Consider the following 14,461-nt stretch of genomic DNA (forward strand, 5'->3'; position numbering starts at 1 on the left):
TTTTATAAATGTATATAAACAAATAAAAATCCTATCAAAATCCCTATAAGATTTATTTTATATATAGAGACAGGATTACTTTAAAATCTATGTAGAGGGGCACTTGGGTGGTTCATTGGGTTAAGCCTCTGCCTTTGGCTTAGGTCATGATCTCAGGGTCCTGGGATCGAGCCCCACATTGGCTCTCTGCTCAGCGGAGAGCCTGCTTCCCTCTCTCTCTCTGTCTGTCTCTGCCCGCTTATGACCTGTCTCTCTATGTCAAATAAATAAATAAAATCTTTAAAAATAATACACATAAAAAAATAAAATCTATGTAGAAAGGCAAAGAAACTAGACTAGCTTAAACAATTTTGACAAAGAAGGATAAGGTGGGAGGAATACATTTACCCAACTTCAGGATATATTATATATTTACACTTCACAAGACTATGCGGTATTAATTAGGAAATATGCATATAGGTAAATGGAGAATAGAGAATCCAGAAATTGACCCAAACAAATATGTCCAGCTTATTTTGGGGTAAGAGCTTTATTGGGACATAGTTAATACACTATACAGCTTACTTAAAATGTAAAATTGAATGGTTTTTAGTATATACTCAGTGTTGTGCTATCATCACCACAATCAATTTTAGACCACTCATCATGTCCAAAAAAACTCCTATATCCTTTACCAGTCACTCCCATATTTCTCCCATTCTCCTTACCTCCCCCCCACTAGTACTACATCAATCACTAATCTATATTTTGTTTCAGTAAATTTGCCTAGTCTGGACATTTCATGGGTACCTGCAAGAACAGTTCAATGGAGGAAGTAAATCTTGTTTTTAACAAATGATTCTGGTACCAACAGACATCTGTAGGCAAAAAAAAAAAGAAAGAAAGAAAGAAAAGAAAAAATGATCCTCAATGTAAGTCTCACACCTTATGAGAAAATTAACTCAAAATGGATCATGGACTTAAATGTAAAACATAAAATTATAGAACTTTGACACACAAAAGATAGAAAATCCTTAAGGTCTACAAGTAGGCAAAGGGTTCTTAGACTTGACAGCAAAAGCATAACCCATGAATGGGGAAATTTGTTAAACAGAACTCAATAACAGTTTAAAATGTTTGCTTTGCCCCTGCTAAGAAGATAAAAAGACAAGCTATAGAATGGGGCGGGGGATATTTGCTAACTAAATATCCAACAAAGAAGTAGTATCTGGAATGTATAAAGAACTCTCAAAACTCAACAGTGAAAACAAAAGCAATCGAAAGAGACCATAAGCAGAAGACACAAATAAACATTTTACTGGAGAAGACATAGAGATGGCAAATAAGCATATGAAAGTTTGTTCAACACCACCCATCATTAGATTTCTTTAATATAACACCCTTCAAATGACAACACTGTAGAAACAGAGAACACATTAGTGGTTGTCACCGGTAGGATAGGGTAGGAGGGAAGTGGGTGTGGCTATAAGGGGCAAGATAGGGTGGGAAGGGCAATAGGAGAGATTGTTGTGGCTTTGGAAATGTCTACAGTTTGATTCTCTCATGTCAGTATTCTGGCTGTGGTATTGTACTATGGTTTTGCAAGCTCTTGCCACTAATGGAAAGTGGAAAAGGGGTACACAGGATCTCTATTATTCTTTATCACTGCATGAATCCACATTTATCTCAAGATTTAAAAATTTAATGTAAAACAACTTTACATACTGTCTCATTCCATTTATAGGACATTCTTGAAAAGGCAAAGGTGTGGAGATGGAGAACAGCTCCGTAACTCTCAGGGGTTAGGAGAAGGTGAGGGTATGACTATGAAGGCAAAGTACCAAGGAGATTTTTTGGATGATGGGACATTCAATACTCTGCTCGTAGCAGTGGTTACATGAATCTATATAGGTATCAACATTCATACACCTATCCACCAAAGAGAGGCCATCTTAAATGTATAATCAAAAAATATAATCAAGAAAAATTGTTAGTAACATATACAGCTCATTTGTTTTTTTCAGAGTTTGGATAAGTTTGGTTGGATACAACACTTTTCTATTTGCTTGAGTCTATTAGTTTGGAAGGTGTTCAGTGTAGCCCAATGGGAAGAACACAAAATGTGGAGTCAGACAGGCGGGTATTTTTTCTTGGCTCCACCATTTATTAGGTGTGTGATTATGCTGATCGTCATTATTTTATTTGTAAAGTGGGACTACTACCCACATCACAGAGTTATTTTGAGGCTGAAATGGAGAGAATCTAGACTTACTGTAGGAGGCCTAGTAATCTAGAAGGATGCCAAGCATTTTCTGTAGAAAATAAACTGTAGGCTTTGAACAGAGTTGTGCAGCTATTTAAAAATGTGTGTAAACACTGTGGTGATCCATTAAAATAAAAACATATAACTGAACATTAGCTTTATGCTTTTAGATATTTTCAAGTGTAAAGGACTTTGCTACTTGAAAGTGAATAGACTTGGATATACTTAAAGTCCTTGATATTTGCAGGTATTAGAAATAAGGCAGACAATGTCTGACATGTTAAGTAGCTGCTTGGTACTTAACAACTGTTAAATATTTAGTAATAGAAGTAGTTGTGGAAATAGAAGTAGTAGAGGCAGAAATAGTAATCATAGTAGAGGAAGAAGATGATGATGATGAAGAAGAAAGAGTAGTGGTAAAAGCAGCAATAGTAACCATGGTAGTAACAGGAGCCATAGTGTTAATGGTAGTAGTAATAATAGTAGTAATAACTGGCAGTAGTGATAGTAGTAGTAGTAGTAGTAACAGTAGCAATAGTGGTAATGGTGGTAGTAGTAATAGCAGGAGGAATAACAGGAGCAGTAGTAACCATAGTAACAATAGTCGCCACAGTGGCAATAGTGGTAGTAGTAGTAGTAGTAACAACAGCAGTAGTAATATAGTGGTGGGCAATGTATTTCACATACATTGTTTTATTTGGTCCTCCTAGTGGTCTGTGAGGGTGAAGGGCAGAGTTGGTAAGCCCCTTTTCTCAGTGGCAGCACCAAGGGTGAGGCACCTCCTTTTCCAGACCTTGCAGTTTGAACTTGCCACACCTGGGAGGAGAGCCCAGGTGTTCCACCTTGGAAAGCCTGGCCTAGAGGAACCAGGGGAGGTGGCTATCTTAGTCCACTTGGGATACTACAGTCAGAGATCCCAGGCTTGGGTTTAAACATCAGAAGTGTCTTTGTCTTGGTTCTGGAAGCTGAAGTCTGAGATCAAGATGCTCAGGGATTCAGGGTCTGGTGAGGTGTCTTCCTGCTTTCCTGCAAGATGGCTGCCTTCTAGCTCTAGTACGGTGGACAGAGAGAGCACTCCGGTCTCCTCTTCTTATAAGGGCACTGACCCCATCGTGGGAAGCCCACCTCATTACCTATTCTAAACCTAATCACCTCCCACAGTCCCTACCTCCCAAACCATGACATTGGGAATTAGGGTTTCAGCCTAAGAATGGGGAAGGGGCACAAACATTCAGTCCATAGCAACAATCCTACTAGTTTTTGAAGGATGTATTCTACATCCAGAGAGATTGGCTCCTCACTTGGCACTGATGTCTCAGTGGTCCCACCGTGTGGTTGGACAGGACAAGTGGCATCCCCGGGTGCTTCCTGTGTCCTGCCCTGGCAGGGCCAAGTGAATCCATTTGTTCTGGAAAGCAGTCAGGCAGGGCAGTGAGTCAACCTCATGGGAGCAAAGTCTATCTTCAGGAAGAACTCTGCCCTCTTAGGCTTCTCTGGGAGGTGGTCCAGGCCCTGGGACAGCCGGATCCCTGGGACAGCTTAGCTTACCTACCAGAAAGGTCATGGTCAAGGACCTGGGTCCTCCTGATGGCTCCATCCCTGATTCTAACCCCTGTCTGGGAAAACACGTGAGCTGAGCCTGCTCCACCCCCCTCCCACCCCCCACCACCCCGTCTACCTCCTCTGTTCTGAGACTTCTGCTCCCCTGCTTCCCCAGCCCCCAGGCAAGATTATGACACTTCCATCAGGGTGGGGGGCGGGGGGCACCGTGGGCAGCCCAAGGGCGGGGCTGGGGTCAGCCCCCGCTTCGTGCTCAGAGACAACAAATGGAAGGCACAGCTTGGGCAAAGAGGGGGCAACAGAGGGAATGCCGTGTCATCTGATCCGTAGCTGATTAATCCTTTGAAAATGTGCACTGGGGACATGTCCGTGAAGGACGTCACTGAGGTGGGGGGAAGAATGCGGCCTGTTGTCTGGGCCCGGGACACAAAGGCCTGTCTGTGCGCACGTGGGCCCCCCGATCCAGGCCCGATCAGCTGCTCTTGTTTCCTCCTTTGCCATCACAATACGACTACAGAGCTCCAGTCTGCGCTTCTACCCCCGCCCCAGGAGAGCTGGGCAATGGGATCTATGCCCACTGGGTGCCTGATGAGCCCCAGCCAGCAGCACCAGCCTCCCGGCCCACTTGGCTCCGGGCAAGTCTAGAATTTCCAGAGCCTGCGTCTCCCTGCCCTCATTTACTGCCCTCTTTCTCGGCGTCCCTTTCTCTCTCCCTCCCCGGCACATGTGTGAGTGGCAGATCCAGGGTGATCTGGACCCGGCTGAGCACCAGGGAGCCAAGCTCGAGAGATACCCAGCTGGGTGGTGGCCAGCCGTGGCGGAGGGTCACTCGAAAAACACTTTGCTCAGGCGGTCGGGTGGCAGCTGCTCTGGCCACACCGGCTGGATCCCTAGGAAACCGGGCAAGGGACGCTCTCTTCTGGATGGAGTCCCTGCCAGCGCCCAGCAGGGAGCCGGTGTGGCATCAGAGTCGGAGAGCCTGGGTGACAGTAGCACAGACGAGGTTCTTAACCTCTGTGAGTGACTTTGCTCATTTCTGTGAAATGAGGATGCTAGTTCTTATGCCAGGTGATGTGATGAGCACTCCGCGGGTGTCAGGCATTGCTTAGCATGGGGCGGACCTATTAGGAAGCCTGGAAACACACCCACCCACTGTGCATTAGCCGGTCAAGGTCATTTTATTTGTGTGTATATAATTATGGATGACTTCTCTGGACTGGGCACTGGGCCAGACACTTAGGGAGAATCGGGGAACAAAAGAGACAAAAAAATCCTTGCCCTCGTAGAATGCCCCTTCTCATGGAGGGGGACAGACAAGACAAGAAGCAACAAAGCTAGTAAGTAAGGAGAGCCTACAGTACGATAGAAGGTGGTAAAAGCTATGGGGGGAACACAGACCAGATTAAGAGGAATCAGAAGGGGTGAGCCAGGGGAAGCTTTTGGTCTTTAACAAGGTGTCCAGGAAAAGGCACATTGGGAGGGCAGGACGGCGACACTGCGGAGAGACTGGAAAGAGCTGAGAAAGGGAGCCCAGCAGATCCCCAGGGGAAGAGCATTCCAGGCAGAGGGAAGAGGTCAGCCTAGTCCTGGAGGGGGAAGGGTGGCTGGCGAATCTGTGGAAGGAAAGGGGTGGCTGGGGTGTGGCGGGAGAATGATACACGAGGTGAGGGGACAGGCCTGAGGGGTCTTCATCTTGGGTTGCTGGGGCAGCCTAAACAAAGGGCCAGGAGCCAGTGGCTTCAACAATAGGAACAGGTTGAGTCCTGGAGGCTAGAAGTTCAAGATCAAGGTGGTAGCGGTGTGGTGTTCCCTCTGAAGGCACTAGGGAAGCCCGTTCCAGGCCCCTCTCCTGGCTCCCGCAGGTCCTCAGCTTCTCTGTCTTTGCAGGCCATTCTCCTTGCTCATGTGTCTGTCCAAACTCCCCCTCTTTATTAGGGCCTAGCCTCATGACCTCATTTTAACTGAATGGCCTCTGTAGAGAGACCCGGTCTCCAAATAAAGCCATGTTCTGAGGTACTGGGTGGGGGTTAGGACTTCAATATATCTTTTTTGAGGGACGCCATTTAACCCAGCACAGCCTTGAGGGCCACTAAAAAGACCTCTGCTTTTCGTCTGAGTAATGTGGGAGCCCTCTGAGGGACTTGGGCCAAGAAAGTGGGACTCTCCGGGACTTACATTTTAAAAAAATGACCTGTCTCTTTGGAAGTGACTTTTCCTCTCACGTGGGTGTCCCTCCTGAGCTGTACTTCTGGAAGTTGCTTCCTGTCACAGAGCAGAAGCTGCTCTGTCACGGGCCAAAGCCCTCCCTGACTCTGCTCATGGTGTTGGCCCCGGACATAGTGCTGGGGAGGGAAGGGCTGTTTCCTGTGGGGCTGAGGGAGCCCAGAGCTGGCCGAGGGCCCCCCACCCCTCCTGGCCGCCTTGCCGTTCTTCACCATACTGTCACTCGTGCCAGAAACCCGAAGGGGGTTGCAGTGTGTGCCCGGGTGTGTGTGTGTAGGGGGAGGTGATTTCTAAACCATTCACCAAGTGTGATTTCTCCTTCAGAGCAGAGCACAATCCCCAAGAGTTAAAACCCAGCCCAAGAGTCCCATGTGTCCACCCCAACTCTTTGTTTTGTTCCCCTGGAGCCTACACCTCCTTCTCACCTCTCCTGAAGTCCCCTCTCCTTGAGGAAGCCCATGCTCTGGGGGGCGGCCATGTCTCTTCCCTCCCCTCTCCTCCCCCAAGCCCCTTGAGGTCTTCCCACTGCTGGGGCCTTGCTGGAAAGCTGTCAGGGCCAGGGGCTGGCATTGATGCCATAAACACACAGGATTGCCTGTCACGCGCAGAGGGAACAGCTTCCTAAAGTTGCTTTCATGTCGAGAGAGCGTCCATTGTCGTATTATTGTGGAGTGCTCAAGATGAAGCTTGTGGAGATAGTGGGCCTCCAGTGCCCAGCTGTCCCTGGGGCTCAGTTACCTGGCACGTAGAGGCTAGGGAGGGAAGTTGGCGGATGGGCCGAGCTCAGCCTTTATCTTCCCAGATCTCCTTCTGTGGATTGGGGAAGGCGTGTCTTTTTCTGAGGGTCTGAGGTTGTCCATCCAGGTGATATGAGCCCTCTCATTATTCAGGGCTTGTCCCAGGAATATGGAACCCCCAGGACACTGTCACCAGAGCTCTTCGACACCTCGTGGACCCTCCCAGCTCAAGGGCTCAGGGCCAGATGATAAAATGACACAGTCCGACATGCTGTGGGCCTCCTTCATACAGGTCAAGCCACGCAAACCTTCTGCAAACATGGCCTGTCTTCTGACCTGCTAGTATCCACAGAGCCGATATTTCAGGGGGAATACTGTGGGCCATTGTATTAGTACAAGATGTGTTAGAAGCAGATGGCAGGACAGGCTACACTGCCAGCATTGTACTAGGGGAAATACCTACATGACTAAAATGGACAGTGAGTCATATATGGTTGGAGAGCTAACAGACTCTTCTCATCCCTGACTCAGATGAAGATGAGGGAGAAGCATCCTAGACGTCTCAGAGTCTAAGGAGGGCTCAGTAAGGCTGCCAGGGGGTCCTCTGACCAGTCAGCTGTCAGAGAAGTCTATGTTTCCCAGGACTGGGGCTGCCTTAGTATTCCTGCTGTGTTTAGTCACTGTCTGGGAGCAGCCCAGAGAAGGGGGGCTTGGTGCACACACAGCCGTGGGGTTCAAACACAGTAGCTGGGATCCTTGGGTAATTGTGCTCCCTGTAGCTGGAGGTCTGCAAGCTACATTCTTAGGGCTAGCCAGAGACATGGCCTCTTTCAATCACCGTGGCTCTAAGTCTTTGGAAATGGCCATATCCCCAGCCCGGGAGCTCCGTGCCAGGATTGTCAAACCCAGGTTGTAGGCTCACTAGCCTATTCAGAGAACTCACAGAGACCAACCACCCAGCCGCAGAGCAGAGATGACTCTCAAAGTGTGGCCCATTGACAACTTGCAGCAGAAGCAGTCACCTCCTGATGAGGAACATTTGTTCAAACAACAGCTCTCCAGACTCTGTCTCAGACCTACCCAAACGCAACCTGTGAGGGATGGCCTAGGACTGGCATTTAACCCACCAACCCACCCCAACACACACACACACACACACACACACACACACACACACACACACACACACAGGATTCCTGGGTGCTCTAAATTTTGAACTTCAAATAGCTTGCACAATTCTTCCAGGAATGAACCTGCCTATGAATCTATGTCTCAGTGTTGGATTAGAAATGATGGGCGAGGCCCACAGACTTCCAAAAGGAGCTCTTCCAAATATCTGGATGGATATTTGTAGAAGCAGCCACTCTAAAAGTCAATTTAATTATTTTTTAAAAACCCAATAACCCCCAGCACTAGTAATGATACTGAAAATCTGGTTTCCTTGTGGCTGGTCATGGAGGTATTGTTACAATTCTTTAGGAACATCATTTGGCAATACGTATATGCTTTCTAGTCTGGCCAAGCACAGATGCTTACAGATCACCTTTCTCCCAAAGAGTGCACCAGGTATAGAATTTCTTGGGACCCACACACTTAGGAATTTCAGTGTCTTGCTTTCTGTCTCTGCACAGTGTACAACACCACATCTCTCCAGTCCTGAAAGAGTGCTTCCTTATAAGGAATCTCCCAACAGATTTCTTTTCTGTTTCTTTTCTTTACCCCATGGGAAGGTGTGCTTGGGGACCCTTCATCACTCTTACATGCACTGATTGCCAGTTTCCATGGGCTGGGCTGCCATGGACCTTTCCCACCTGTCATCTGTCCTTCCTCTGTTCCACTGGCACCAGATACTGAGGCCTTGGGGATTTCTTGTCTTATCTGTGCTTATCTGCAGCATTCCTGGAGGGTCAATGTACATCTTGCATCCCCATTCCTTTCAGCCATGAGCAACTGGAGACATTCACGCCTCTGTTGGTTTCCTTATCTCTGCCTTCCTTCACCTTAGAGGCCCTTTTCTGCCTTTGGGTTCATTCCAGTTCCATTGCTTACCCTGCCCTGTTCACAGCCAAACCCAGATCACTTGTTCTCTGGATGGATATTTGTAGAAGCAGCCACTCTAAAAGTCAATTTAATTATTTTTTAAAAACCCAATAACCCCCAGCACTAGTAATGATACTGAAAATCTGGTTTCCTTGTGGCTGGTCATGGAGGTATTGTTACAATTCTTTAGGAACGTCATTTGGCAATACGTATGAAGTATGAAGAGAACGAGATACAGAAGATCCAAGAGATCTTTGACTTGAGAACTTCACTTTTGTGAATCTAGCTGAAGAAAATAAACCTGAATAGGAAAATATGTCATATAAGTGAAAATGTACATCACTGAAATCTGTAATATGGAAAAATTGGAAGTACTCATAAATGGCTAATATTCACTATGTGCTTATTATGTACTGAGCATAATTAAATTCTTTATCATTTCATCTCATCCTCACAAACAACTACTATCAGCAGTAAGAACAGTAATTATCCCCATAGAACTTCTATAATTTCCTCTGGGCACCTAGTAGAGAGCTCTATGGTAGTTTGGACTGCTGGCCTAGGCTCTGCCCTAAGGCAAGGGTCATTCACTTTGAACATGGCCATTTCCTGCCCCTCCCCCTCCTCAGTAATTAGACTACAATAGAGCAAGTGTCATCACACAGCCAATTAACTACAGGAATCACTACTGAACAAGTTCTCTCCCTCCCTCCCTATGAAGGTAGCTTTAATCTGACAAGTCTTTAAATGAATTGACTCAATTTTTTTTTAATTGCATAAATTGGGAGGAGTACCTCATTTTAGGTCTAGCTTCTCATTTAAATCTTCAAGATCATCTGGATCCTGATCCTTTCATTTAGAAGAACGACCTCTCTGGAGTTCTCTTACTCCAGATCCCACGGCACATGCCCTAAGTCTTCACTGCAGATGCTGGTTGGCTTAGGGCCAAGCGGTCAGTGTCAGAGACCCTTTTTAGATCAGGATAATCCTGCTAAAACCCATCCACTGCCACTTTTTAAAGAAAATTATTTTAAATTACTTATGAACTCCTCGTATGTAAAGTCACAGACCGAGTTTTTAGGAGCCATCTGTTAGCTCTTCAGCGTAATTTGAGAACTGGGTTGGTTCTTTGGCAAACTTCCTCAGTGTCCTCACCTTGAACAAGAGTTCCGTCTCCACAGTGATGGAGGAGAAATAGGTGACCGTGCTTCCCACAGTACTTGGCACCTGGATGGCCCTCAGCACACATTCATTCACTCATTTAAGCCTGCTTCTCCTCCATGATGCATTCAACATGCGTCTCGGGGGATGTGTGTATTTCTTTTAGCTTCCAGTTGCTGTGGGAGACCCAGCCGGGTGGCAGAACCCAAACTGGTCTTGGCACCTGCAGCTCCCGACTTTTCTATTGGGAGAAGCTGGCTCCTCTGTGCTCATCCTGTCACAGCTGGCCGCCTTCTCCTGGAGGTATGGGTGAGGCTGGGGGCCCAGGTAGGAGAGGAAGGAAGGCATGTAGAAGGAAATCCTATCCTAGGAGGGAGAACGCCTCGTCCTGTACGAGCCACAATGTGATTTCTGGCTTTGAGTTAGTCGATAACCTTTCTTCTCGTCCCTTCTCTTTTTTTCTACCTTCCTTTCCCTCCCCTCCCCCTCTCTTCCCCTCCCGTTCCCGCCCCTTCCTTCCCACCTTTCCTTCCTTCCTTATTAGGGGTGAGAAAATTATTTTTATTGAGTATATGTACTTAGAAGGCAAGGAGTGTTTTCTAATCTAATTAATGGTCCCCTTTAGGAGCAATTACTGCCTATCGGGACATAGAACATGCTAGACTCACAGTCTCTTTGGCAGCTCCCCTTTCGAAAATACGCTGTGTGGAGGTCATTTCCTAAAGAAAGATGTTGTTATGTTCACGTAGGTGAATTCTTTTTCCGTGGGTGCCCCCTCCTTTCCCCTCCTCTTGCCACCGACACCCCTGATTTGTCACACTTGTTCCAGGAATTGAGCTGCCTCTGACGTGGTTCAAAGGACAGAGCAGAATCCGGAGACATAATGTCCCAAGGGAATGCGAGAATCACTCACTTTCATTCGTCAAAGACTTTTGGAGGCGCAAAGACTTTTGGAGGCGCTTCGTCCTTAGCAGTGAACAAGACTGAGGAGAGCTCTGTTCCCGCATTTATATTCTAGTAGAGAGAAGCTGACAACAAGTACATGATAAAGAGGACAATCTCCAAGAGTCAAGGTGCTGTGAGGAGGAGAAAATGAGGCTGGAAAGGATTCGATAATACGCTCAAGGTCACGCATTAGGAGGGGACAAAGCCAGGACTCAATACCATACTTAATTTGCACTGACGCTCAGCCTTCCTGGCTCTGATGAGATCACGGCCAAGTGAGGGTTAGACCTTCCCTTTGCATTGCACTTTATACCCTTCCAAGCTATTTCTGGCACGTCGCCTCATTTCACCTTGGGACATTATTATTTCCAGCTTCTCCTCCGAGGCCTGCCACGGATGCAAAGGAGAATGGCAGGAGCAGATCCTCTAGCAACGGAGCCAATTAAGCTAACTACGAATGTAGAGCAGTTAAATTCCCATGACGGGAAGGACCAAGAAAAGCCTTGAGGTGGCCCTGTCTAGAGCAAAACCCGAGGGGTCCAAATTTAAAAAGGAAAAGACCTTTCATTTCTCCTTCCACAACTCAAAGAAATCCGTTCTTAGGCAGTCTCCTCAGCGTTGAAAGAATGTACCAATGGGCAGCTCCTGTGTTCTTAGATCCTGTGGGAATGAAGGGAATGACTGCAGTGCTCTACTCTTCTGGAATCTCCAGGGAAAGACACCTTCCACTGAGGAGAACAGTACTTACTCCTTCAAGTGCTCGGTCTTCGCCACAAGGTCAGCACTTGACTGTTCACAAAGTACCGTGACATACTTGATCTTGTGTGATGCTCATGTGAACCCCATGGGGTAGGTCCTAAGATTCTTGTTGATTTCAAATAGGGAGACTGAGGTACAGAGAAGGCACCTGACTCAGTGTGTCTCTGTGGGGCTGGCAGGCCAGCTGGACTTTGAGATCTCTGACACCAAGGGCCCCCCTTGCTCCACTGTACCATGAAGGATAGCTGCTTTTGTGATGGCTTTGGAAGGAGCTCTTCCAAAACCCATATTTACTTCCCTGCCCTTTGAAGCAGAGGACACAGGGGATGGGAAATGGCAGAGTGGTATTTTCTTGATGAATAAAGGTACTTTTGTGAATGCATATGCCCCTGTTCTGCCCAGAAATCTATCAGTTTTATTAGTTTTCCATGCTTTCCTTTTTGATAAAGTCCTTGTGTTCCCTTCATACATTTTTAAAAGATTTTTAAATATATTTCTTTAAAGAGAGAGTGTGTATGTGCTTGCAAGAGTCGGGGGAGGGGCAGAAGGAGAGGGAGAGAGAATCCCAAGCAGACTCCAGCTGAATGTAGAGCTCTGTGATGGGCTCAATCCCAGGACCCTGTTGTCATGACCTGAGTCGAAATCAAGAGTCAGTTGTGTAACCAGCTGAGCCACCCAGGTGCCCCTTCTCTTTGTATTTTGAAATTTCCAGTGAGCAGTAAAGTTTATTACAAATTGTTGTTGGCAATTCCAGGAGGAGGTAAGTTGCTACAACCCTTTGGAGGGACAATAGGCACTAAGTTTAAGAGGCTTTAAAAATGTCCACCATTTTTGATCCTGCAATCTCATATCTAAAAATGTGCCCTAAGAAAATATTCAGAAGGCTTCAGAAATATTGCCATATATTATCATGACATGATTTATGAGTTTGAAAACTGAAAGCAATCAGTGGGAAGGAACAATCAGTGGGAAGGAACAATCAGTAAGTAAATACATTAAGTATTTAAGTAAAATACATTAAGTCCATGTGATAGAATATGATACAGTCACTGAACTGCAAAAAAATTAAGGTATATTTGTATGTTAAGTAGGTTGTAAAATAGCACAAGCATTATGATGACAATTTTGAAAAAAAGAAACATAAATAGAAAAATAACAGAGTCTGCACCAACATTTTCTGAGTTTCTTTAGGGCGGTGTGACTTATGGATGGTTTTTATTTCCTTATGTATGATTTTTAAAAATTTTTCCTACATTGAACATGTGCTATTTTAATAATAAAATGCTCAGATACTATCTAGGCATGAAATAGTGGCTAGCTGTGAAACAAGCCACAGAGGCTCTGAGTAAGGCTAGGCTTGTGGGTGTAGGTATCAGATGACCTAGACCTCATGGAGCAGTCTCTGCTGATTTCTAAATTGGAGACTGTGTTGTAGGGTTTCAGGAAAGCTGTTATGGTATGGACATACCATACCATGCTGGGTATGGACAGCATACTCACTGGAGTACTAAGGGCACATGATAAGGTATTTTTGTTTTTGTTTTTGTTTTAAAGGTTTTATTTATTTGAGAGAAAGAGAGCACATGAGAGAGAGAGAGAGATGGAGAGTGCAGGAGCAGGGGGGAGGGGCAGAGGGAGAAGCAGACTCCCCACTGAGCAGAGAGCCTGACTGCATCCCAGGACCCTGGGTTCATGACCCAAGCCGAAGGCAGATATTTAACTGAGTGAATCACCCAGGTGTCCTGTGACAAGGCTTAACTGCCAATAGTAGTTGTTAATGTCGGTCTGTTTTTTAGGAATCCAAAAAAATCTTCTAAGAAAATGAGATGCTTTTATTCATTCATCCAGCAAATATTCATTCATTCAATAGAGATTTATTCATGTTAGTTTCTAGAAGAAAGGGAGATGAGTATGAAACAACAATCTACTCCTTGGTATCTACCCAAGAGCACTGAAAACATATGTCCACACAAAAGCCAGTACCTGAGTGTCCTTAGCAGCATTATTTACAACCGCCAAAAAGTGCTAACAACCTAAATGTCCATGAGCTGATGAATGGATAAATAAAATGTGGTACATCTATAACAGAATATTATTTGGCCATAAAAAAATGGAATAGAGGGATACCTGACTGGCTCAGTTGGTACAGCATGGGACTCTTGATCTTGGGGTTGTGAGTTTAAGCCACACGTTGGGTGTTAGAGATTACCTTAAAAAAAAAAAGAAGTATAGAGAATTGATAACGCTACAGCATGGTTGAACTTTGAAAACATACTAAGTGAAAGAAACTAGACCCAGAAGTTCTCCTTGCATGATTCCACTTTTCACGAGACACTCAGAATAGGCAAATCTCTATAGATTTCCAGATAGAAAGCAGATTAGTGGTTGCCTAGGGTTGTTGAGATGGTTGAGGGAAGCGGGTAGATTGTTGAGATGTTGAGATGGCTAAGGGAAGCGGGATTTCCTTTAGGGGTGGTAAAAATGTTTTAAACTCAATTCTGGTGCAGGGGGAGAATGGGGTTCTACCTCTGAGACTGTAGACTTGCAATGGGTGTCACTCAGTTGGTGGGGCTCTGTCCTCATTGTTTGGCAGCCCAGGGTGCAGCCTGACTCCAAGCAGTCTCATTGTGGCGATTGGTAGATTACAACAAAGCCTTAATTTTTGCAGACCAAGGCTGAAACATGAGTTAGACCATGCACAGGGCAATGATTCTTTTAACTGCTAGGAAGCCACTTAAAGTATGCCCTTAAAGTATGAGACTAGGGGCAAAAACAGGTGTTATGACCTGATAAG

This window comes from Mustela erminea, chromosome 10 (assembly GCF_009829155.1).
Source record: "Mustela erminea isolate mMusErm1 chromosome 10, mMusErm1.Pri, whole genome shotgun sequence".
Classification (NCBI taxonomy): domain Eukaryota; kingdom Metazoa; phylum Chordata; class Mammalia; order Carnivora; family Mustelidae; genus Mustela; species Mustela erminea.